The sequence below is a fragment of the Tamandua tetradactyla genome, chromosome 15 (genome assembly GCF_023851605.1).
Source record: "Tamandua tetradactyla isolate mTamTet1 chromosome 15, mTamTet1.pri, whole genome shotgun sequence".
In the NCBI taxonomy this organism is placed as follows: Eukaryota; Metazoa; Chordata; class Mammalia; order Pilosa; family Myrmecophagidae; genus Tamandua; species Tamandua tetradactyla.
This window is the reverse complement of record NC_135341.1, coordinates 7,327,079-7,351,519: the sequence shown is the minus strand read 5'-3', so window position 1 is coordinate 7,351,519 and position 24,441 is coordinate 7,327,079. Positions and strand designations below refer to the sequence as shown.

The following is a 24,441-nucleotide window of genomic DNA, read 5'->3' as shown; positions in this document are numbered from 1 at the left end:
TGTTCTAATGATACTGTATTACAAAAACACACAAGTGGGGCCGCGGTGGCTCAGCGGGCAAAGTGCTTGCCTGCTATGCCGGAGGACCTCGGTTCGATTCCCGGCCCCAGCCCATGTAACGAAAACGGAGAAACAAAATACAATAAAACAAGAAAATGTTTAAAAGATGTTTCCCTTTCTTCCTCTCTTCCTTCCTTCTATCCTTCCTTCCTTCTCTCTGTCTTTCCTTTAAAAAAAAAAAAAAAAAACACACAAGTGCTGGATTTGGCCTGATGCAGGCTTTAGTTTGCCTTTCCTTGTATTGTTGGGGGTGACGCATGCCTCTCTCCTAATGAACCTCATGAAATTTAGATCTCTATCCCTTCAGTGGGCTGTACAGATAAGTATTCAATTGAGTATATATTTATTAGACCTATCATGTGAGCTTAGGATTGCAATCAATCGAATTTTACTACAGTATGATTTAAACATTGTCTAAGAAAGCAGATTTAAGATTTTGCAACAAATTTGGGTCAGTCAGGCAACAAAACCAGACAACACCAAGGACAGGTGAGAATGTGGAGTGATTAGAACTCTTGAATATTGATAGTAGAAATGTGAATGGTGCTGCCATTCTGGAAAACGGTTTGATGTTTTTGCAGAAAGTTTAACATGCACTTACCATATGTCACAGCAAACCCACTTAGGATCGGCAAAAACCTGTACACAAATGTTTGTAACAGCTTCATTCATGATCGTCCCAAACTGCAAACAACCCAAATGTCCGTCTGTGGATGAATGGATAAGCAAACTGTCAGACATCCGTATAATGGAATACTGACAGCAACAAAAAAAGGCACACTACTTTTACGCACAACAACTTGGAAGAGTCTCAAATGTATCATGCTAAGTGAAAGAAGCCAGTCTCACAAGTCACACACTGTATGTTTCCTGATATGTTATTATGGAAAAGGCAAAACTATGAGGGAGAGAGAACAGATGGCTTGATGCCAGGTGTTACGATGGAATGGGAGTAACGACTGTCTAAAATAATTCTTTTGGGGGGTGGTGATGAAATTGTCCTTTATTGTGTTAAGCAGCGCTGATTACAAAAATCTATGCTTGTGTTAAAATCTCTAGGTCTGTATACTATCAGGAAGTGTATTTACCACATATTAATTTAGACATAGTAATAATAAGAGATGTAGAAGCAGACTCTGACTTAAAAATAATGCACACAAAAAAATCAAATGACATAAATATTAAGACAGTTTAATGTTCAAATTCTGAGATACTTAAAAAATCCATTCTTTGATGCAAATAAATGCCTCAAAAGAGCATGTCATCTTATAACCTTTTAAAAGTAAAAAGTTGCAGTTTTTCTTCAGTTTCAATGGGAGAAAAGGGTATTTGTGCTCATTTCTGACAGGTCACTGAAGTGAATGGATACTCCCGTCTTTAAAAGTTTTTGCTTTAAATGTCTGTTTGTTATTCACTCAGAAGGAAAATGCATCTTGAATAATGTTTAAGTATAGATTGATTTTCATAGATATTGCCATTCAATTTGCCTGCAATCATCTCTTGAAAATATCTAATATATGTGACTTTACATACAATGAAAGAAAGGAAATATCAAAAGCCTACAAATTGAGCCAAACTGACTCAATAGTGAGATATACTGTTTGCAGCCATTCAAAACATCCAAATCTAATGGAAGACATCTGCTGAATAATTTCTTTGCACAGCTTCAGTTATACAAGTTTTTCAAACTATGATCAACTAGTGAATGTCATGATAGATATTCAGATGTTTCTTTAACTCAAGTTTTTACTACCAAAATATCGGCCAAATTCTTGGGTGATTTTGCCTGCTCCAGAGTCCATGGTATGCTCATCAGTTTTGGATGCTTAATTACCTAATCATCTTTAATGTATATTAATATGAGGGTAATAAAACAATTGTTTCTGGTAGAAGAGGAAGAAATGCTATTTGTGCAGACTTGTTGCTCTCTGTGGACTCTCTGTTAATATTTTAATCTTTTATTTAAGAAAATGATAATCTGGATGAGTGATTATTATTATTATTATTATTATTATATTCTTCTGTCAGGGGGAACTAAGATACAAGGTCTGTTTTCTTCCTGACAGATTTTATGCTGTTCTTTAACCCTAATGTTAGTACCTACAAATATTTGTAGTACCTGTAAAGTTTTGGTCTATTTGCTTTTGCAAAAATAAAAATATGTCATAAATACCTTTCCATGTCCTCTGGATTTAGCATTTAATAATTAAATCTCATAGAGTAGTAAAAGAGAAAAATAATACAGCACACATTTCTTCTGAAAATCTAATATATGAGACCAAATGGTACTTTTGCTTTACTCTGTGCGTCCTCCCCAATATCCACCCCCTCTGGAATGGCCTATACTATCCGTGTTTGTCTATTCCGAAAATTAGAACGACTCGGATTCCAGAATATAAAATGCTGACACTGTTTTTTCAAGTAAATTAGGGGAAAAGATAAATAAGATATACTGATATCCACTATTAAATAATGTTTTAATTTCTTATTGTATTTTTTTATTTTCAATATTAGACATATCAATACATTTCTGCCTGCACAATTTTGGACGGATTACCATAGCACAGTCCCTTACCCCTAAGATACTGATTTTAGAATTTGCATTAAATACTTCTGTCCTGTTAAATTCAACAAATATGTATTGAATACCCACTCCGGACCAGGCACTATGCAGCCATATGAGAACATGGAAATGGCTAGGGAAATCCCTAACCTGAAGGAGCTTATGATTTCAAAGCCAAGATACTACTAGTGTGAAAATTAATATAATGTAAAGCAGACAATATTCTAAATGCACTGAGTAAATCATAGAGAGCATTTAAGGGAGAAAGACATTTTTTTAAATTGGTGAAGATCAGTAAAGATTTCAGAGAGGAGGTGCCATTGGAGATGGTTTATTAAGATTGAGTCAGAGTTTGATGGGTGTGAATGGAAAATGAAGGATTTGGGAACAGTGAGTGAGTTTGTTTAATTGAACTATGGAATGCAATTGTGTGAGTAGAAGGTGATAAGACAAATTATATTGGAGAGTACAACCTAGAATCTAGTTTGGGTTTTTTACCCTAGTAAGACAACAAAATAATCCTAGTAGGTTTTAAGAAGATAATAGATTTTAGAAAGATTTGAGATATACTTTCAAGAAAAAATACATGCTTATGTACACAAACTCACATATATATACTCAAAAACATATACACATGCATATATATATATAAAATATTCACCCATTCAAATATACATATATTTATATATATATAAGATGATATTAATTTAAATGAGAGGAGACTGCTTTTAATTTAATTCTAGTTAACTTTGGAGGCAACTTCTATTCTCTGACTCATCAATTATAGTATAATTATAAAGTTATATTTATACCAAGCACAGCTGCCAACATAACATTTGGAACACTCTAGAAAATGTAAAATAATATCAGAATTATATGCTATGATAGTATCATGCATCTATACTTATTAGTATGTATTTTACTAGTAGACTTAAAATGTGAAAATGTGGTTGTTAATAGTAACTGCCTTTTTGAGAGATTGGATATGGTACTGGAAATACAATTTTTGTAAATTAGACTGGTAAGGTGAAACACATTGCTACCTGTTGCTTTCATATTAAATATAATGATTTTCTTAGGAAACAAACATTATTATTTGTTTAATGCCCCCACATTTTCCATACATTTTAGGTGAGACCAGTTGATTTTATGTTAACATGTAGCAGAGTCAGGAAAGAAATTCCTCTAAACTTCACTTTAGTGGATCTTAAATTTTTCACAGAGCCATTGACGGGAAGAGAAGGACCCTAGCATCTCCGCATTTTCCCTTTTAAATTGCTAAAAGTCTACTTCTTTTTAAACTTTTTTTTATTGTATAATATAACATATATATAAAGCAAAGAAGAAAAGCAATAGTTTTCAAAGCATTCTTCAACAACTAGTTAAAGGACAGATCCCAGAGTTTGTCATAGCTACTGTGCTACATGCCATCATCTCAGATTTTTCCTTCTAGGTGCTCCAGAATATAGGAGGCTAAAAGGAATAAATATTTTTTTATTATCACAATTGGCTTTTTGTGTGTGTGTGTGAAAAATAACATGTATAAAAAAAAGCAATAAATTTCAAAGCAATGCACAACCATTAGTTGTAGAACATATTTCAGAGTTTCGTATCAGTTACAGTTCCACAATTTTAGGTTTTTACTTCTAGCTGCTCTAAGATACTCAAGACTAAAAGAAATATCAATTTAATGATTCAGCAATCATATTTGCTTGTTAAACCCTACCTTCTCTGTATAACTCCACCATCACCTTTGATCTTTCTCCCATTCTTTAGGGGTATTTGGGCTATGGCCATTCTAACTTTTTCAGGTTGGAAGGGGCTGTCACTAATATGGGGTAGGGAGATGGAACTATCTGATGTTCTGGAGAGGATAGGCCCTCTAGGCTTCAGGACTTACCTGGTCCAGGGGCCCTTCTAGAAAAGTAACCTAGTGCATGGAACTTTTGTAGAACCTTATATAATGCCCTGGGTATTCTTTAGGATTCATTGGAATGGTTTCAGTTGCGGTTTGGCAAGTTATGATAGATAGCAATGACTAGCAGAAGCTTGCGTAAGAGTGACCTCCAGAGTAGCCTCTAGACTATTTGAACTCTCTCAGCCACTGATACTTTATTAGTTATACTTCTTTTCCAATACCTTTTGGTCAGGGTGGCTTATTGCTCCAATAGCGCCAGAGCCAGACTCATCCCTGGAAGTCATCTCCCACACCACCAGGGAGAATTTCACCCCTGGATGCCATGTCCCACGTAGGGGGGAGGGCAATGATTTCACTTGCAGAGTTGGGCTTGGAGAGAGAGAGGCCACATCTGAGCAATGAAAAAGGTCCTCCAGAAGTAACTCTTAGGCATGCCTATAGGTAGGCTAAGCTTCTCCACTACCTACATAAGCTTCACAAGAGCAAGCATCAAGATCAAGGGCTGGGCCTATTGATTTGGGTGTCCTTAAAGTTTGACACAGTATCAGGGGATTCCTTAATGGTAATGTTTAATAGTTCCATATTTTTTCTCCCATCCCTCAAGGGATTTTGCAAATGTTTTTTTTATTATTTGCTTAATATATTCTAGGATGTATCCAGGCATTACATTAAGCTATTAAGTATTAAAGGCCCTCATTCTTATTCTGGGCTTTCTGTGTTTTAATTGTTCAGATGAGGTATCCAGACAGGTTGAGTTAGATTATGTGATACAGAAAATTTAAGTTCCAGACAAAATAAACCTTTCTTTCTATGGTCTCAAAAAGTAGGTGTGGTTCTAAAATAAAGACAATGTCTTCCTTACCCCTGTGTTCTGAATTACCTTAATCCCAACCTAATTGGCTTTGTTCTAATCTCTAAATACCAGGTAATAGATACATAAAACAGCCTCTCAAAATCCAAAAATAATCATTTCTGCTCTGGACTAAGTGTGTGTGCTAGAAGAGCTTACTATCTACGCCCTTGTTTTCTTTTAAGAATTTTCTCAAGGAGACCCACACAATAATTGTTCTTTCATTTCTGGCTTGTTTTGCCTCACCAAATGTCCCACCTGTTCATTCACATCACTGCATGCCTCATGACATTGTTCCTTTTTGTAGTACCACAATATTTGAACATATGTATGCACCATCGTTTGCCGATCTACTTCTCAGTCAGTGCATCCTTCAGCCACCTGCATTCACTAGGCATTATGTGTAAGGTCCAAAGCCCACAGTCCATCAATACTCTCAATTTTAGATAATTTCATTATTCCCAAGAGAAAGATAACCAATAAACACAGCGTTACCAAATAGCAACTCTAAACCTCCCCTTAACTCTTGTCCCTCCCTCCTTATTTACCCCTGCTGTTGCCGGGATACTGCTAATGTTTTTCTGTTAAACATAGCTCATAGCATGCAATAGCAATTTTCCTCCTGTACCCTGGACTTAATCACTCTTTGTACATGAATCATACCTTTGAAGTAGTTCTTGCGAGAACTTATTTATATTTCTGGTGTTCATCAGTGGGACACATAGATCTATATAACCCCTTTCAATCTTGTTCACCTTCAATTTGATAATATTACTTATAGACCCACTAGAGAACTGCCTTCACTTCTATCTACTCCCTTACATTTGAGTTCATCTCCTTTTAGCTAATCATTCACCCATCTCTAACTTCTATGTATCTCTAAGTCCCTATATTCTATATTATAAGCCTCTGATTTTACCTTTACCATGGTCATAGAAGTGGAATCATACAGTATCTATCATTTTGTGTCTGGCTTATTTCACTCAGCATTATGTCCTCAAGGTTCAGCCATCTTGTCATGTGCTTCAGGACATCATTTCATCTTGCTGCTGAATAATATTCCATCATATGTATATACCACATTTTGTTAATCCACTCGTCTGTTGATGGGCATTTGAATTGTTTCCCATCTTTTGGCTATTGTGAATAATGCTGCTATGAACACTGGTGTGCAAATGTCTGTTTTTGTCACTGATTTCAACTCCTCTGGGTATATATCAAGTAGTGCTATTGTTGGGTCACAGGGTAACATGATATTTAGTTTCCTAAGGAACCGCCAAAATGTATTCCATAGAGACTGTACCATTATATATTCCCATCAGCATTGCATAAGTGTTGCAATTCCTTCACATCCTCTCCAATATTTATAGTTTCCTATTGTTTAATACCGGCCATTCTTATTGGTATGAGGTGGTATCTCATTGTAGTCTTGCATCTATGTTGTATTTTTGCATCTATGCTCATTAGGGAGATTGGCCTGTAATTTTCCTTTCCTATAGCATCTTTACTGGTTTTGCTATTAAAATATTAGCTTCACAAAATTAGCTAGTAGTGTTCCTTTTTCCTCATTTTTTTTGAAAAAATTGAGCAGAATTGCTGTTAGTTCTTTTTGGAATGTTTGATAAAATCCCCTGTGAAGCCATCTGGCCCTGGGCTTTTCTTTGTAGGAAGATTTTTGATGACTGATTGAATCTCTTTACTTGTGTTTGGTTAATTGAGATCTTCTATTCCTTCCTGAGTCAGTGCAGCTTATATGTGTGTTTCCAGGAATTTGTCTATTTCATTTAAGTTGTCTAGGTTGTGTCTACAGTTATTCATAGTATTGACTTATGATTTCTTTTATTTCTTCAGTGTCTGTGGTAATACACCCGTTCTCATTTCTGATATTATTTATTTGCATCCTCTCTCTTTTTTTCTTTGTCAGTCTTGTTAGGGCCCATCAATTTTATTGATTTTTCAAAGAACCAACTTTTGGTTTTATTGATTCTTTCAATTGCTCTTTTGTTCTCCCATTCATTTAACTCTGCTTTAACCTTGTTATTTCTCTTTTATTGGCTTTGGGATCAGTTTGCTGTTCTTTCTCAAATTCCTCAAGGTGAGCAGTCAAATCCTTGGTTTTTGCGCTTTCTTTTTTAAAATATAGGCATTTATGGCAATAAATTTCCCTCCCAGAGCAGCATTTGCCACATCCCATAAGTTATGATTGGAGTATTCTCACTTTCATTTGTCTCCAGATAGCTACTGATTTCTGTAGCAATTTCTTCTTTGACCAACTGGTTGTTTAAGAGTGTGTTATTTAATCACCATATATTTGTGAATGTTCTCATTCTTTAGTGATTATTGTGATCAGAGAAAGTGCTTTGAATAATTTCAATGTTTTTAAATTTATAAAAATCTTGTAGTAGTTAGATTCAGGTGCCAACATGACCAGGTGAAGTTGCCTAGTTCTATTGCTGTGGACATGAGCTAATGGCATGTGAAGCTCATCTGTTGCTGATTACATCTGCAGTCGGCTAGGGGACATACCTGCTGCAATGAATGATGTTTGATTTAATTGGCTGGATACTTAAACGAGAGAGCGCAACATAGCACAGCCCAAGCAGCTCAGCATACCTTATCTCACCACTCGCAGCTCAGCCCAGGCCTTTGGGGATGCGGAAAGGAATCACCCTGGGGAAAGATGTAGGAACCAGAAGCCTGGAGAGAAGGCCATGTGCCTTCCCGTGTAAGAATAAACATCAGTTGAAAGTTAGCTGCCTTTCCTCTGAAGAACTATATGTTGACTAAATAAATCCCCTTTTATTGAAAAACAATCCATCTCTGGTGTGCTGCATTCTGGGAGCTTTGGTAGACTGAAACAGACCTGTTTTGAACGCCAGCATATGATTGAACCTGGAGAATGCTCCATGAGCAATAGAGAAGATAGTGTATCCTAGATGTTGGAGTATAATGACCTATATATGTCTGTTAGGTCTAATTCATTTATCAAGTTGTTTAACTTCTCTATTTGTTTGTTGATCTTCTGTCTGGTTGTTCTATTCATAGAGCAGAGTGGTGTATTGAAGTCTCCTACTATTAGTTTTGAAACATCTGTTGCTTCCTTCAGTTTTGCCAATGTCTGTCTCATGTACTTTGGAGCTCCTTGTTTGGGAGCATAAACATTTATGATTGTTATTTCTTCTTGATGTATATTGTCCTTTTCATTAATATATAATGTTCTTCTTTAACTCTGGTATCTTTACATTTAAATCTATTTTGCCTGATATTAGTATTGCTTCTTCTGCTTTCTTTTAGTTACAACTAGCATGGAACATATTTTTACATCCTTTCCCTTTCAATATATTTGTATCCTTGTGTCTTAGATGAATCTCTTGTATTCAGCATATAGCTGGATTTTATTTCTTATTCCATTGTGCTGATCTGTATCTTTTAATTGGTAAGTTTAGTCCATTAACATTCAAAGGTTTTACTGAAAAGTGGTTCTTGAACCCACCATCTTATCTTTTGGATTTTATCTGTCAGATCTCTCTATATATAAATTTCCCTCTTTCTCTTTTTATCCTTTAAATTACTCTTACTGGCATTCTCCAATTCTGTGCCCTCCTCCAGACCTCCCTCTCCTGTATTTTTTCTTCAACTGGCAGAACTACCTTCTTTAGTACTTCTACTAAAGGGCCAGTCTCTAGTTGACTAATTCTTTCAGGATTTGTCTGTGACAATTTTAATCTCTCCCTCAGTGAGAGATTTGAAAGACAATTTGGCTGAGTAGAGAATTCTTGGCTGGAAGTCTTTCTCTTTCAGGACATCGTCATAACACTGCCTTCTCGCCTCCATAGTATCAGTCTGAACTCAGTCTTATATGACTTCCCTTGTGTGTAGAAGATTGTTTTACTCTTGCTGCTTTCAGGATTTTTTGCTTCTCTTCAACACTTGACAGGACGATTACTTTGTGTCTTGGGGAAGGCCTATTTGGATTTATTCTAGTTGGAGTTTGTTGAACTTCTTTGACCTGAATATTTATGTCCTTTATGAGGGTTGGGAAGTTTTCCCACATTATATCCTCAACTACTCTTCCCAGCCCTTTACTCTTCTCTTCTCCTTCTGGAACTCCATTGATTCTTATATTTTATGCTTTGTTTTGTCCATCATTTTCCTGAGATTCAATTCAAATTGTTCCATCTTTATTGTCATTCGCTGTTTTGAGTGTTCAAAATCAGTTGTCCTCTCCTCTAGTTTGCTTATTCTTTCTTCAGCCTCTTCAAATCAGCAGTTATGTGTTTCTAGTATGTTTTCTTTCAGCATCTTTAATCTCTCTGAATTCTGCTAGTTTTCTATTTATTCTTTCAAATTCCTCTTTATGCTCTTCCAGTGTCTTCTTGATCTCCTTTATGCCATTACCCATTCCATTTACTTTATTTAGTAGAGTTATATAAACATCTTTGATTAGTTGTTTCAATGTCTGTGTCTCCTCTGGTGTTTTAATTTGGTGGTTAGGCTGGGCTATATCTGTCTCCATCATGATATGTCTAGTGATCTTCTACTATCTTTACAGCATGTAAATATCTTGACTGCTTTACTTGAAGTTGATTTCCTTCAATAGTCTAAAGCCTTGTATTTGTAGGATGGATGTGGAACAGGATGCAGGGCACGAAGTGGGGTACAGTGCAGTGATGCGTGGCAGTGCAGGCATAGGCACAGGTTGGGGATGCTATTCTGGTGCCTGTGTGTGGGCACCCAGTGGCAGGGGAGGAGGTGGCTGTGTGGGTGCATGGGTCCAGTAGGCCGGGGCCTGGGCTGTGCTGGTCTAGGGCATGAAGCCCTTTGTGTGCATGCACAGAGCTAGGGCAGTAGGTTGAGTATTGCACCAGCATGGGCTGCAGGCAGATGTGGCCCGGCTGTGCAGGTCTGCACTTTCCCAGAGCTGGAGGGCGTGGCTGGCGGTTGTGCACATGCATGGATCTGGGAGTACCGTAAATTGATGTACACTTGAGCAGAGCTCAGGGTGAATGGGATGGGGTTGCACGACCCTCTGGGCTGGGGCTGGGTGTAGCCTGGGTATGAAAGTAAGTGCCCACTGCCTTTGTGCACTGGTGTCTGCTTGCAGGGGGCAGGGACTGGGATGTAGGGCTCAGGAGGGGCAGGGTGAGACTGCACTTGTGCAGGGAAGGTGGGTTGGACTGGGGCAGGTATGTGTGCACTGGGAGGGGTTGTTGGGTGGGTACGAGTATGAGGGGTTGGCAGAATGGGAGTGCTTGGAGCACAGGGAGGGGTTGGCTGACAGGGTTCAGGTTCTTGGGGTGTGGGATGAGTCACCTGTCACGGGGCTGCACTGGGGAGAGTGGTGTGTTTAAGGAATGCAGTCTGGCTTACTTCCTAATCCCTGTCTTCCAGTCAGTGCACTCCACAGGGCTCAGAGCTTTTGCGTTTGGCTATTTATACCAGCTGGATGATCTCTGGTTCTCTGCTTCTCAGTTCCTCAGCTTTTTCAACCAGGGCCACCCTATGTGGTGCAAAAGACTCTACCAGGTCACTTACACTCTGGAATTGGCATCTTAGTTGCCCTCCTGTCCTTTCTCTAGCTGTTCCTTGGAGCAGGGTTAAACTTGGTGTATCCTATTCTACCATCTTCCTGGAACATAAAAGTCTACTTCTAATGGCCTATTTGCAATTGTTATTGTTTGTGGCTTACATACCCAGAGACTGACCAAAGTGCCACTTATTTATATAAAATTATTTATTGAGAATATACGATGTACTAGACACAGTGCTGTAATTCATGCTGTGAGGGCTTATGTGAAAACTACCAGGAAAAAAGGACATTTCTTTGAAAGAACAGTTTTCTTTCAAGAAGGGTTGGAAAACTCTGAAGAAAATGAGTTGTTTGAGCTGTAGTTTCATGGTTAGGTAGAGGAAGCTTTCGCAAATATTAATGGGAAAAAGACATTCCAAAGGGAGAAAATGAACAAAAATGACAAGAAGCCTTGGATGCATATCTCACATCTTGAAATTACGTATTTATAACTAAGTGGATAGACCACTTAGTTATAAATACACCTGGGGAAAAATGATGAGCAGGAAAGGCAAAGTCAAATTAAAATGGACATTATATGATTACACTAAGGAGGAAAGTTCTTAGCTTGTAGCAATATAGTGGTTTTTATTTAGGTCAGTTTTTATGTTTGTTTGATAAAAAGAGCATGAGTCACGAAGTAGGTAGTTTTGAAGGGTAAAAAGCTATAGCTATGTAGGCCAGAGAGAAGACTCCTTTAATTTTCCGGTTGAGGGATATTGATGGCTTAGGCTATTTATCTTTAAACATGCAGCACCTTCTATAGATGAAATGTTCTTTTGGACCCAGCTTAGAGAATTTTTTTTATGTCTTTTTTCCTGGATTCTCTGGCAGTTAAGGCACTCATTAAAATGATGACCAGGGTTGGAAATATCTTGATAATTGCATGGCTACCTTCTTTGATGAAATGGATCTTAAGAGAGAGGGAATTTAAATGCACAGTATGGAAGTGTAGCAAACAATAAGACTCACATAGGTTCAAACCAAAACTTTGGCCTCATTAGTAAATCACTTGGAATACTAGTTTTGAATTAATTCGTGAACTGCCTCACTTATAAATGCACATTTTCTTTTAAATCCAAAGAATTATTTTTCAGGCAAGCTGAAACTTTTCTATAACAGGTACAATTAAATGATTATCAGTTGGTCTTATTTAATTAGCTACCAAAGCAAAATTACCTTATTAAAGGGAACTGGAGGGACACATACAGGTTGGTAAATATTTTATGATTTTTTTTTTTTGCAACAGTATATCTAATTATTTCTCCTATCTCTTAATTTTCACAGATACCACACAATGGATTGACTTAAAGAGCATGAATTTATTGTCTCATGGTTTTGAGGCTAGAGGTAGTCCAACATCAAGATATCCGTAAGAGGTGCTTTCCCGTGGATTCTGTCCATTCTGGTGCTGGATGCTAACGATCCTTGAAGTTCTTGGTTTGTATCTCCACCTTCTGTCCTCACATAGTAAGGTCCTCTGCTTTCAGGCTTCCTAACTTCTGGGTCCTCTTTAAAAGTCTTCCAGTAATAGATTAATGCCCACCCTGCTTCAGTTGGCCACACCTTAACTAAAAATAACATCTTCAAAAGGCCCTAATTGCAATGGGCTACACCCACAGGGGCATGGATTAAGATTAAAATCCTGTGTTTGCTGGGGTGTGTAATTCATGCTACTACATCTCTAACATATAGTAATATTAGTTGTAATATTGTCGTTTTGGTGATTACATAATTCTTGGTTTGGAAACAAAATTGTGTCCTTAAAGACCTGTTGTTTTGATGTCAATGTGACAATTTAATATGCATCCTATATTTATGTTCCTTGACCACTATAAGGTATAAAATATCTGGCATCTAATTCTCTATAGTTTTTCCAATTTTTTTGTTTCAAGATAGTCACCACAATAATGCAAATAATACACTATTTTGAACAAAGTGACAGAAGGGTCATAGAGTTGGTTTATTTCTGTGATAACACACACACTTGCACAAATGATAATACATATACAGCCAGATATATGTAATCTCATTAAAAACGACAGAAAACCAAAGTCGTTTGTAAATACCTTTAAGATATTTTCAGTCCACCAAGAAAATGTAGACACATTTCTTCAATCTAAAGAATAAAAGATACATCAGTGGAGTAGAGCTGTTTTCTTTACTCATCTACCTTCACTTTTATATCCTTGTTTGCATTATAATACTAGGATCAATCTTATTATCAATTAAGTTACCTCCCTTGTACTCACAGTGAGAGCAGCTGCATCAAGCAACACTTTCCCTTTATTGTAAACTTCCAACGCATCTTTTGGTCTTTTTACTCTATTTTTGAGATTCAATTAAATCCCCGGGAACAAGTAGATAAAATTTAAAAGGAGTTCAGCTCTGTGGACTCGTCCAGATGTCACAAAAATCATCTTTGAAGGAAATTTCATAAACAATGAAGACACCTTAAACCAGAGTTTGTTGGAAAAACCCAAGTAAAAACCACCATTATTTTGAATATCTGAATTAAATAGAGGTTATGTGAAAAGCCTGCACACCACGGTTAACTTGATCAGCATTCAAAATAAGACTTTACTGGAGAACTGCAATGTTTGCTTTGATTTTGCTAAAATGATGAATGTGAATATGTCAGCTGCCCTATTCAGTGAACAAAAAGCTATGGACTTTGAATATAGGAAGCACGTATGGGGTAAACAAACACAAAAATCTCTTCATGTGCCTGAGTGTTTTCAAAAAGGATCTAGGAAGCAATTAGTATGATTATTATTACTAATGTTTTCCTTTATGTAGGCACAATGACTGTGATGAATAAAAATATTAAAAGGGCTATTCTTTTAGTATAGTAGAGCTAGCAGAAAGTTGAGTGAAAGTGTAAAAATAAGGTTACAAAATAACCTATATTTTACAAATAGGTATGTAGGTAGGTAAGTAGTTAGGTAAAAAGGTAGGTAAGTAGATAGATATAAAGAGGATAGAGATAAGATTTATTGATCTAGGTCCATACATATCTTCATTTCATTTAATGTAGAAGAAAATCATCAATCAAAGATGCAGGAATTTTATTTAGAATCCAAATATTGTTAGAATTGATTATAATAAAATATTTTGCCATAGGGCTGTCTGTGGTACATAAAAATAAAGAAAAACTATTTTCTCAGTTTATTAATTGGCTAATTTGCTTGCTTTCAGTGACATAATTCACCAGAAGAGAGATAAGAAATAAAGAAGAAAAAAAAAGCATAGGCTACTCATGTATATATGTATCCATAATTAATCACATTTTACCATTGTGTTCCCTTTTACACAAATCCAAAGTACTGAAATTTGTACTCCCTTTATCAGAATTGAGATGTATAGAAGAAAAATGTAACACACAATATTGAAGTTTTGTCAAGGTAAGAATTTTAAAGGAAATTTATTCTTGGGGGGTGCAATGGTGGCTCGGTGGCAGAATTCTCACCTGCCATGAGGGAGACCCGAGTTCAATTCCCAGTGCCTGCCCATGCAAAAACAAGCAAGCAAACAACAGCAACAAAAAAATCTCTCCTAAAGCAAATTTATTCTTTAAAATCTTTGTGCAAATTACATTGAACAAAATATACAAATCTTAACTGTTCGTTTCTGTGAATTTTAACAACTATATACAACCCTATACAAGATGTAGAACGTTTTCATCACCCCAGAGATGCCCTCATACACCTTTCTATTCAGTTGCCATCCCAAACGGCAGTCACTTTCTGATTTGAATTTGGTCTTGGATCCTTACAAATGGAGTCACGCATTATGTGTTCTGTGCCTAGTGTCTTTCATTCAATATGATGTTATTGATACCCACGGTTTTGCATGTATCATGCTATTGCTGAATAGTATTCCATTGTATGATTTTACTAAAATTTCCTTATCCATTCCCAGGTTAGTAGGTATTTGGGTTGTTTCTCATTCAAGACTACTGCAATTTAGGCTGTAATGAGCATTCACGAACATGTGTTTTATGCTTTGTTTTCATGTGGTTAGTATCCCCAGAATGAAATCTCTGGATCATTAGATAAATCTATATTTATCTTTGTAGGAACATGACAGACTTTTTTTCAGTGAAGTTGTAACACAAATTTACCACCAGCTATTTTTGACAATTCAAGTTTTTCTGTGTTGCAGGCAAAATAATGGACTCCCCGAAGGCATCCACATCCTAATCCCCCAATCAGTGACAATGTTAGCCTATGTGGTAAAAGGCACTTCACAGATATGATGGAATTAAAGATACTTGAGATGGGAAGACTCTTTATAACAGTCTTCATAAGGAAGGCAGGTGGGTCAAAACTAGAAAAGGTGATGTGATGAGGGAAGCAGAGAGTCTGTGTGGAGGGATAGAGAGTTGAAGACTATGCTTCCATCTTTGAAAGAGGAGGAAGAGGCCGTCAACTAAGGAATGTAGGTGGACTTAGAAGCTGTAAAAGGTAAGGAAACAGATCTGTACCTTTAGACCACCCAACACCTTGATTCCATTATGTTAGGACTTTTGACTTCCAGAACTGGAAGGTAGTAAATTTGTGTTGTTTTAAACCAGCGCTCATACTAATTTGCTACTGCAGCAATAGGAAACTAATACATTCTGCATCCTTACCAACATATGATGTTGTCAATCTTCTTACTATTTGCCATTCTGTTGAGTGTGAAATGTTTTATCATTGTTCATTTAATTAGCATTCCCTTGATAACTAAACACTTTAAGCACATTTTCATGTGCTTTTGGTCAATTGTGTATCTCTTTCTGTAAAGTATGTTTTTAAAGTCCTTTGCCCATCATTCTATTGAATTGTTTTGCCTCTGTTGTCAATTAGCAGAAGTTTTTTTTATCATTGATATAAATTCTGTCAAGTATATGCATCATATTTTTTTCCAGTCTTTGCCTTGTCTATTCATTTTCTTAGTAGTTGTTTGATAAGCAATGATTTTAAAATTTGATAAAGTACAATTGTAAGTTATTTTCGTTTATGGTTAGTGTTTTCTGTCCTGAGAAATTGTAGTACACCTCAAATACAGAAAGTTATTATTGTATGTTTTCTATAAGAAGGTTTATGGTTCAAATTTTTACACTTAGATTTATAATCCATCCCAAATTCATTTTTGTCTGTGGTGAGAGGTAAGAGTTGAGATTCATATATTTTCCAATACAGTTACCTAGTTGTTTCAGTTATACAACTTAAGAGGTCTGAAGACCTTCCTCTATATATTAAATGTACTTGGCATTAAAAATACTAACCTTTATGAAAACAATTGATCTAGAAGCAGCAGACAAACAACGCTTTTATTTTATAGCAATATAAATAATGAAAAGCTTACGCAAGGAGATGGTGTAAGCTAACTAATGCCAGTTGAACCACGGTACACCTAACAGATCTATTATAACCATTTGAAAAATAGGAAGTTTTTAGAGTTGAAAACGTATATTAGGACAGAAAAGGAAATGGTAGAAAAATTGTATCTCTGACTAGTTGGTGTTTATTCCTAGGTGTTCTTGATAAAGATTTACATGCAGGATGCCATCAGGAAACCAGAACAAATTATTCAAGCTGCTGAAGGGATATCTTAGTTTTTGCACTACTTTTAAATTGTGGACTGAGACCCTTAAAATTATTTATTACTCATAATTTTTCTGCGTAAATTTTCTGCATTACCAAGAATCATCTTCATTTACTATGAATGCTTCAGTCAGTGCAGAGGTGTTTCGATGGCTAAGATTTAATACATCAAGCTGTCACGTAGCATTCTCAGAATACAGCCTTAATGGGCATTTTCTCACCTGTGCAATTCCTCTGTCTTCACCTTTCTAGGTTCACATTTTACAAACTACTCTAATTATAGTATTTATTATTGACCTCAGGTAGAATGAGTTTGAAACGGTGGAACAAACATGCACTTTGTCTCCAAGCACAGCATATCACTGAAGTATGTTTCTTGGGGAATCCCAATTCAGTGGAAATCACATAGATAGGTTTCACCCTCACACTAATCAGCTGCCTGAGCTATACATAGTTTAGCTCTTGGCTTTCTCTTTTTCTCTTTACAGAAAACTGTAATTTTCTGTATTTTTCTAATGATGTCCTCCTAGCTAACAAATAGTTCTTAATCATCTTCACTATCTTATCATCCTGCACTTTTGTGTAAAAGTTTACTAGTTTCATTTATCAGATTGAGAGCATAAAATGTGAAAATATTGTGACCGTACAAATCAGATAGTCAAAGGATTTGCTAACCCGTGTTTCAGAGCCTCTGTCATTCCATATTCATCATTTTGCCTAAATTACCTGGCTAATGGTCTCAATAACCCCCTTCAATTTTAGGTGTGGGAATGCAGATGAAAGAAATGACATTATCTATGTCACCTAGCTCATATATGAAACTATACAAACTTGTCAAATTATGTGTGGTTTGGTATTTTTCAACTGAAAGGGACTTAGTTTATAGCCTGGAAAAGCCACTAGGGAACAAGGAAAGGCAAGCAGATAAACTTATCTCAGGCCAAAGGTTTCAAAGGAAAATTTGCTGGCTATAAAAGGCAGACAATGTTAGGGATCATAGATTTTCCTGGGGCTAAAGTCAGAGGCAGTTGCCTCCTGTCTTCAGAAGATTCATTCATCATGCTGTGGAAGCACATTAGACCTTACCAAAATATCTGTGACTCCAATGCATACCATCCAAACTTGAAAGAGAACTAAAGCCAACAAAAGAAATACATTCTTTCTATATTCTAAATTGATGCTTGATTTAAGTTGCAATTCAGCAATCATGGCTATCTTTATTACATGAAGTATAATAATAACTGTTCATTTTCATGTTCCTTCTGTTCTAGATGTTTTTCACTAATTGTACCGCTTCATTGAAGTTAACTGAATACATCCCTGAGGTAAATCCTTTCATACACTTCTTGTATAGAAGAAAAAAAATAGGTATTGAAATAATTATTGGGGTGGCATGAATAAAAACAAACCACCAGCATGGTTTAAGTGGTCAAATTATGATGAATAACTGATGCATTTTAGACAAACCAGGGCTTCTGTTTTCCTCCCATAATTTTCTTACCATAGAATAGTTAACTATTTTTTTTATGCCTTGGTTTCTTTACCTAGCCCCCAGAGTTATTTTGATGATGTAATGAGTTAATGGGTAAAAAGTGTTTAGAATAGCATACAGAACATTAGCTAGTACTCAATAAAAATGCTAGTTATTTTATTATTAGTATTAAGAACAAAATAATGCTTGTACAACCCCTCACTTGGCTTGAATGTGAGATATATTGATTGAATATGTTGTAAAGTTGAATATTTATGATATTCAGATATGTTAACTGAAAGCTGTGGCAAATTTTTTCTTAGGATATATGTTTACATGAAGCCAATTCTGACTTTTGATAATGCTCTGTCTCATGATAAATAATTAGCCCTATAATAAGTATCATTCAGGTTTATCCATAGTCACAATCATTAATATTAAAATTTGGATGGGCCAACTCTTCTATATTTTCTTGGTCAATTTTTGTCTTTCTTTTTTTAAATACTCCCAACTTGCAAAACAGGAAAACAAACTCACAAATATCTGGGACAGTCCATTCCATCTCTGTATAGTACTTGTGTTGTAATGGTAAACTGAAAGATCCTATCATTCATTAAGGAAGGTTCTATCATTCAGCTCAGTTGCACTATTTGATGTTATGCACAATAGCGGCATGTACCCAAGGATCATAAGTTTGCTAAGATGACAATGAATTCCTTGAATGATCTCTAACATGCCATGGTTCTGAATTCTCATTCATCATTTTAGTTATCACCATGAAATATTCTCCATTTTTTCTTTATCCCTTTAAAATTGTCATGCTGAAAGTAGATTGGAATAATCTGGGCACTTGTGTATCGATAATTTCTACATTTAGTATTCTAGTTTTTAAAGGGCTTGAGTTCTAAGAATTAGTTCCCTAAGATTTCATTGCTATTAAAAAACCCCAACTGGTCTGACTCATAGTACTCATTCCAGCTAAACTAAATCCAAGTAGACACAATCCCATTGTTTTCAGCATTTCTTAAACAAAATAGGGATAAATATATACATTGCATTATATGTGTGATGTCTTTTAGTATAATATTTATATTTTCCAAATAAAATCTTCAGGATTTTCTTAGATTATGAATCTATTGATGTCCTTTAAACACAGAGGTTTGGTTAATTTCAAAATGAATTTGAGAATTAATTCAGCTAACTATGGCAAAAATTAGCATATGTGTGAATTAATATCATAATTTAATGTACTTTCACAATTTAGCTGTTTCGCAGTTTGAAAAATTACAAATAATAATGAGACTCTCTAATGAAATTTACTTTTATATCTTAATTTCTATTTTATTCTGAAACTATATATTATGATTTTACCTATTTTCTATATGATTTATGTTCAAGATCATTGTTTAGTTGCAAAATGATATCCAGTATATACAGAAAAATTAGGGACTTTAATATAAGTACTAATTATATTTAAAACAACAAGAAATAGTCTAGACTCCTTTGCTTTATTAAAACAATGTGTATTCTGTTGTGTTAAACAGTGGAAAAAACAAACATGTTGGGATCAGCTCTTTGAATTGAGGAGCATCTTGTGAATAGAATAAATGTCACTGCCATTGGGCTTTTATCATGCTATTGTTTAGAGGAAGACTTTCAGCTAGCAAAATAAAAAAAAAAAATTTTAATATCCTCTATATTTGCCACACATTTATCCTCTTAGAAACCTGTTATTATATTACAGGTCTAAGAACACATCTTTTAACTTTATTCTCAACAGGATAGGCTTTTGTGGCCTTGGCAGTTATCTTGCATTTTCAGTGGGGAAAGTATAGAATCACAATCAGTAATGAATACTTCTTTCAAATATTTAAAAACAAATGAAATAGAGAGCGTAAGGCAAGATTGAATTAATTTACAATAAATTAAGGCCGCTGATTTAGCTATTGGATTCTAGTAAGTTTTAGAGCCATTTCTTTCCTTGTAACACAGGAGAGTTGCTTCAGTCACCTCTCCAGTAATTACTGCTGGCTCTCTCCTTAGGAAAGAGCGATGAACTAAAATGTTCAACATCCTGGAAACATAAGATTTGCAGAGCTGGACCCTACCTAAGACTTTCCCAGGTGCAAGATGGGTTTTTGATGGACATACCATGAGCTAGCCAGTGGAAGATCTTGCTGTGGTATTTATTTGACTTCAAACTCAGAGTTTAAGAATATGTTCTTATTATTCCTGGATCCTCCTTACAAATCACCATCCATTTTTAGAAATTGTGTTATCTATGTTCTTGTAAAATGTTTGTTTCTTCAATAAGAAAAAAACATTACTTGTGATTGAATGAGAATTTCAGATTTATAAGAAATCATAAAAACCTACGAAATTTTTGAAGCATCTTTAAAAAGATCCCTTCTGTTCCTGTATGGCCAGAAACTCATCGAAAACAGGGAAAGCCTTTTCCATCTTGAAAAAGACTTTCTGAAGACTGCCTCCATTGCATTTCCATCCTTGGATCCACGTTCTCTAACTTGGGGCTATGTTATACTAAAATCTTCTCTCTCTTTTACATGAGAAACTTTGAATATTTGACAAAATGTTCCTCTCCCCCCACCTTATTTTCAAGTTATTTCTATTTCATCTTAAATATTTCTAAGTATGGTAGTTTCATCTTCAAAGATGACTTCATTCAAAGTAACTTAAAGTCATTGATTCAGGATAAAGATAACTACTGTTTTAGAAATTTATGTAAGTTGTCTTTAATTGTAAAAAATATTAGGACTCATAAATATCTGGAAAAGCATTTAGATATTATATAAAATTTTTAATTGTTTTTAACTGTTATGATTTATGGTTTTTATCCTAAACTAAGTATATAAACTTTCTTAAACTGTTATGAATTCTAATGTTGAGAATTATTTCACAAAATTGAGACTTCTTAATTTGCAACCACATAATAGCAACTTTCCATGTATTTCATTGTGTCAGTATATTTCCTTCAATAGTTTTAAGCAGAATTTGTATTTTGGATGTTACAGGCTCTATTACTCTGTAATACTTCACTATTTTTTTCTAAAGTGTGTTGTTTAAAATGTAATTCATTATTAACAATGCCTTTGTTAATGAGATAACAAAATCTTTAATTTTGTTAGTATAATTAACCAATAAGGTAGGGTTAAAACTTACATAGAACTTAATATTGTCTTTTAGAGAATGTGGTGGTTGGCTTCCAAAATGAAGTTTTGTTTAGTATGTTTAATGTGGTAGAGACATCACTATGATCTTAAAACCTCCCTTAGAATTCATTTCAGAACACAGTGAATCCTTCATGGATTGGTTACACCACCCTTCTTTACCACCAAAATGTGTCTTACATAAATGTTAAATTTACTTAAAAGTAAAAAACAAACAAACAAAAATATACCAGATCTGTCCATGTAATTCCATATGTTCAAGTTTCAAATGAAACTGAAAGAGGGAAAGAGAAAGAAATAAGCAACAACAGCAAAGAGAAATAGGTAGGGCCAAGGTAAACTAAAGCAAGAGACTCAGATGAGTTTTTTTTCATTGGAAAGTAGATGAAAACTAAATAATTTGTCCCTAGGTTTGGACTTGAAGAGAGTTCTTCACAAACCCTTCATATTCTGACATGACCTATTGGTTGTCATTCCAGAAGCATATTTCCCTCTTTTGTGTGTTCTTTTTTGAAAATGCATCTTTAGTATTGAATTGTGAGCAGCCACTTGTAGAAATGGCCTCTCCTTCCTTTCCTTGTCTCTTCTTCTTTTCTTTTAATCTCTCTTCCTGGTTAGTTCATTATAATATTCAAAATCAAGAAACTTGACCTTCTTGTTGTTAGCAACTTCTGACATTTTTTCTTTATTATCATATCATATCATATCACCTAGTATCCCATGACAACCATTTCCCTCCAGTCATTTCTAACATCATTTGGATTCTGGAAGGATATTCTTTGCATCCATTATTGCAAATTATTGCCTAAACTTTAAAAAATGAATTGTGGTAAAGATCACTTACTTCTTACACACACAAACACACACATCTTTCACTAGTTAGTTACACTTCCCTCAATGTGCATATCCTCCTTGCCTACCAGTGTAATCGACTTTATCAAGTAAAGTAAAATAATAGTCAGAATCCATAAAACCCATCCTTATATTCTTGTTGAAAATATTCGGTATTAGAAATGATTTTTAAAATTTAATTCTATTGTTTCATACATGTAAAATCTATTTATTCCGCTGTGCCCAGGAAATGACATATTCATGTTTATCATGTCAATAAAACTAAAGCAAATATTAAAGTGCTTCAAGAAAATCCTATTGTGGATGCTGATCAAGTCAACCATGATCTGCAACCTTCCTTTTTTATGCTATACTACCTCTCAGAATCCTGGGAGATGTCTTTATCATCTGTCTAAATTTTGAGCTCACTGATGGTAACGAGCATGCATTAAATTTTTTCATATCTCCAGTTACTGGAATTAGTACATAAAAAGTACCAAATGAATTTTGTACATATATGTGGATGATTTCAAGTGATCTCAGAAATTTTAACTCTTCTCTGCTTTGTTTTTTCCCCAAATTATGTTCTTTACTTTTCTGTTTTTATGAATGAGTAACTGGACAATCCAACTTAGGAAGCTTGCATTGATGTCTCTTCCTATAGTGTCTCTACCACTGACCAAGAAGCCTGATTCAGCAGCACCTGGCAAGTGTTAGTTTTAGAGGTTGGGCAAGGAGTAGGCAGACTCATCACCCCCCTACTCCCAGTGGAAAAATTACTATGGCCTTTCTCTGTAAGTCAAAACCCACTCATGGAGCCCTATGGTCAGCCAGTCAGATTGACCGATTTCTTTAGTCTCAGCACGAGGGAAAAATACCCCCACTGCAAAGTGCAGTTAGGAAAACAGTACAGTATAACTAATTTACACTCCTTTCCCTCCTATCCTCGATCTCTGAAACTATGATCTCTGAAACTGCCAGCTCCTGAGCACTCTGTTGTGAACAACTTCCTCCTCTATTAAGCCGTTTTCTGCTAAATGCTCTTAAGTATTCTGATTCATTCATAAATATGATCTTATTTGTCTTCCTGCTACCAGGACTGCATCAGAGCCTCTGTCCCTGGTATTTTACTTTTCTCCTTTTCTTGCATCTTTAGAGATTATTAATCATCTCTTAAGGAAGGGTATGGAAGTCAGTGCATTTCCCCACAGAAAACCCTCTAGATATTTGAATCCTGTTACATTGCTTATTTTGCATTTCCTAATTTTCTCTTTTGTTCATGTTCATTTGCATTCTATTTTTAGCAGGCATTCTATTCCCTAGACCAACATGACTTTCTCTGACTGTTCCTTTAGTTTCTGTATTGTCCAAAAATAAATTCAGTTGCACTCAAATATTACTAATGATGAAAATGCCCATTACTCAAGGGTATTTCTATTGTCAAGTGGATTTAAACTCCGTTTCAAGAATTTTACTTCTAGATGAACCCATAGATGGATCTCACCTTTGGCTTCCATGTACCTTCAATTAACTTTGTATTCACAGGTTTTGCCATGATAAACCCCTTGTTTTATATTAAAAGACAACCCTGAGCTTTCCTGTGTTTATATATTCAAACTGAAATATGTTTCTAAAAATCCTATTCACTGAATTACTTTATGTTATTAAATGGAAACATTTCATTGTACTGAATATTAGTTATTTGTTAATCGAATAGAAGAGCCAGAGAATAATATTAAATTTTGGACAAAGTCGCCCTTTGGAACAGAAAAAAAAATAAAGCTTTTTTTCACATATTGTCCTAAGCAGATAAATTTTTTTCTCATGTTAACTTTGATCTATGAGAGAATTTTTGACTTAATTTAATTAAAGTTTATTGCAATAATGGTAGAATCACATGCAGTTTTAAATACAGGTGATCCTGTGTACACTCTACCCAGTTTTCCCCAATGCTACCATTTTGCAAAATGTCATATAGTATCAGAATCAGGATATTGACATTGATGCAATACACCTGTCTTATTCAGATTACCCCAGTTTGACTTGTACTCATCTGTGTGTGTGGTAAGTTCTATGGGATTTTATCCCCTGTGTGGGTTTGTGTATCCACCACCTCAGTCAAGACACTGAGCAGTTCCATCACCACAAGGATCTCTCATGTTGACCTTTTATAACCATTAGAAAGCACTTTTAATATATCTATTTTTATATTTTGGGAAGGGTCAAATGTCCTTTTGTCAGCCCAATTCCTGTCTAGATAATTTAAATTAATTGCCTCGCTGTTCTTGTGCGCATGGCATCACTGCTTGAGTTATGGATCTCCAGAGTGCTCCTCTCTCCCTCTTTCTGAGTTGTGATCTATTGCATGTCAGTACATCATCAAAGCAAATTGCCTTTTCA

The 24,441-nt window shown here is 35.3% G+C and overlaps 2 long non-coding RNA genes across 2 annotated transcripts in view; one reads left to right on the top strand and one right to left on the bottom strand.

The window, feature by feature from the left end:
* The window catches only part of LOC143657846 (uncharacterized), a 36,776-nt gene that overhangs the window by 11,769 nt on the left and 566 nt on the right, over positions 1-24,441 (top strand). Inside the window, exons 2-4 of the long non-coding RNA XR_013162970.1 lie at positions 12,248-12,400; positions 15,125-15,278; positions 17,823-17,876. This is a non-coding gene — a long non-coding RNA (uncharacterized LOC143657846). The remainder of the gene's footprint in view (positions 1-12,247; positions 12,401-15,124; positions 15,279-17,822; positions 17,877-24,441) is intronic.
* The window catches only part of LOC143657845 (uncharacterized), a 123,354-nt gene continuing 99,575 nt past the window's right edge, over positions 663-24,441 (bottom strand). The window contains exon 4 of the long non-coding RNA XR_013162969.1: positions 663-767. This is a non-coding gene — a long non-coding RNA (uncharacterized LOC143657845). The remainder of the gene's footprint in view (positions 768-24,441) is intronic.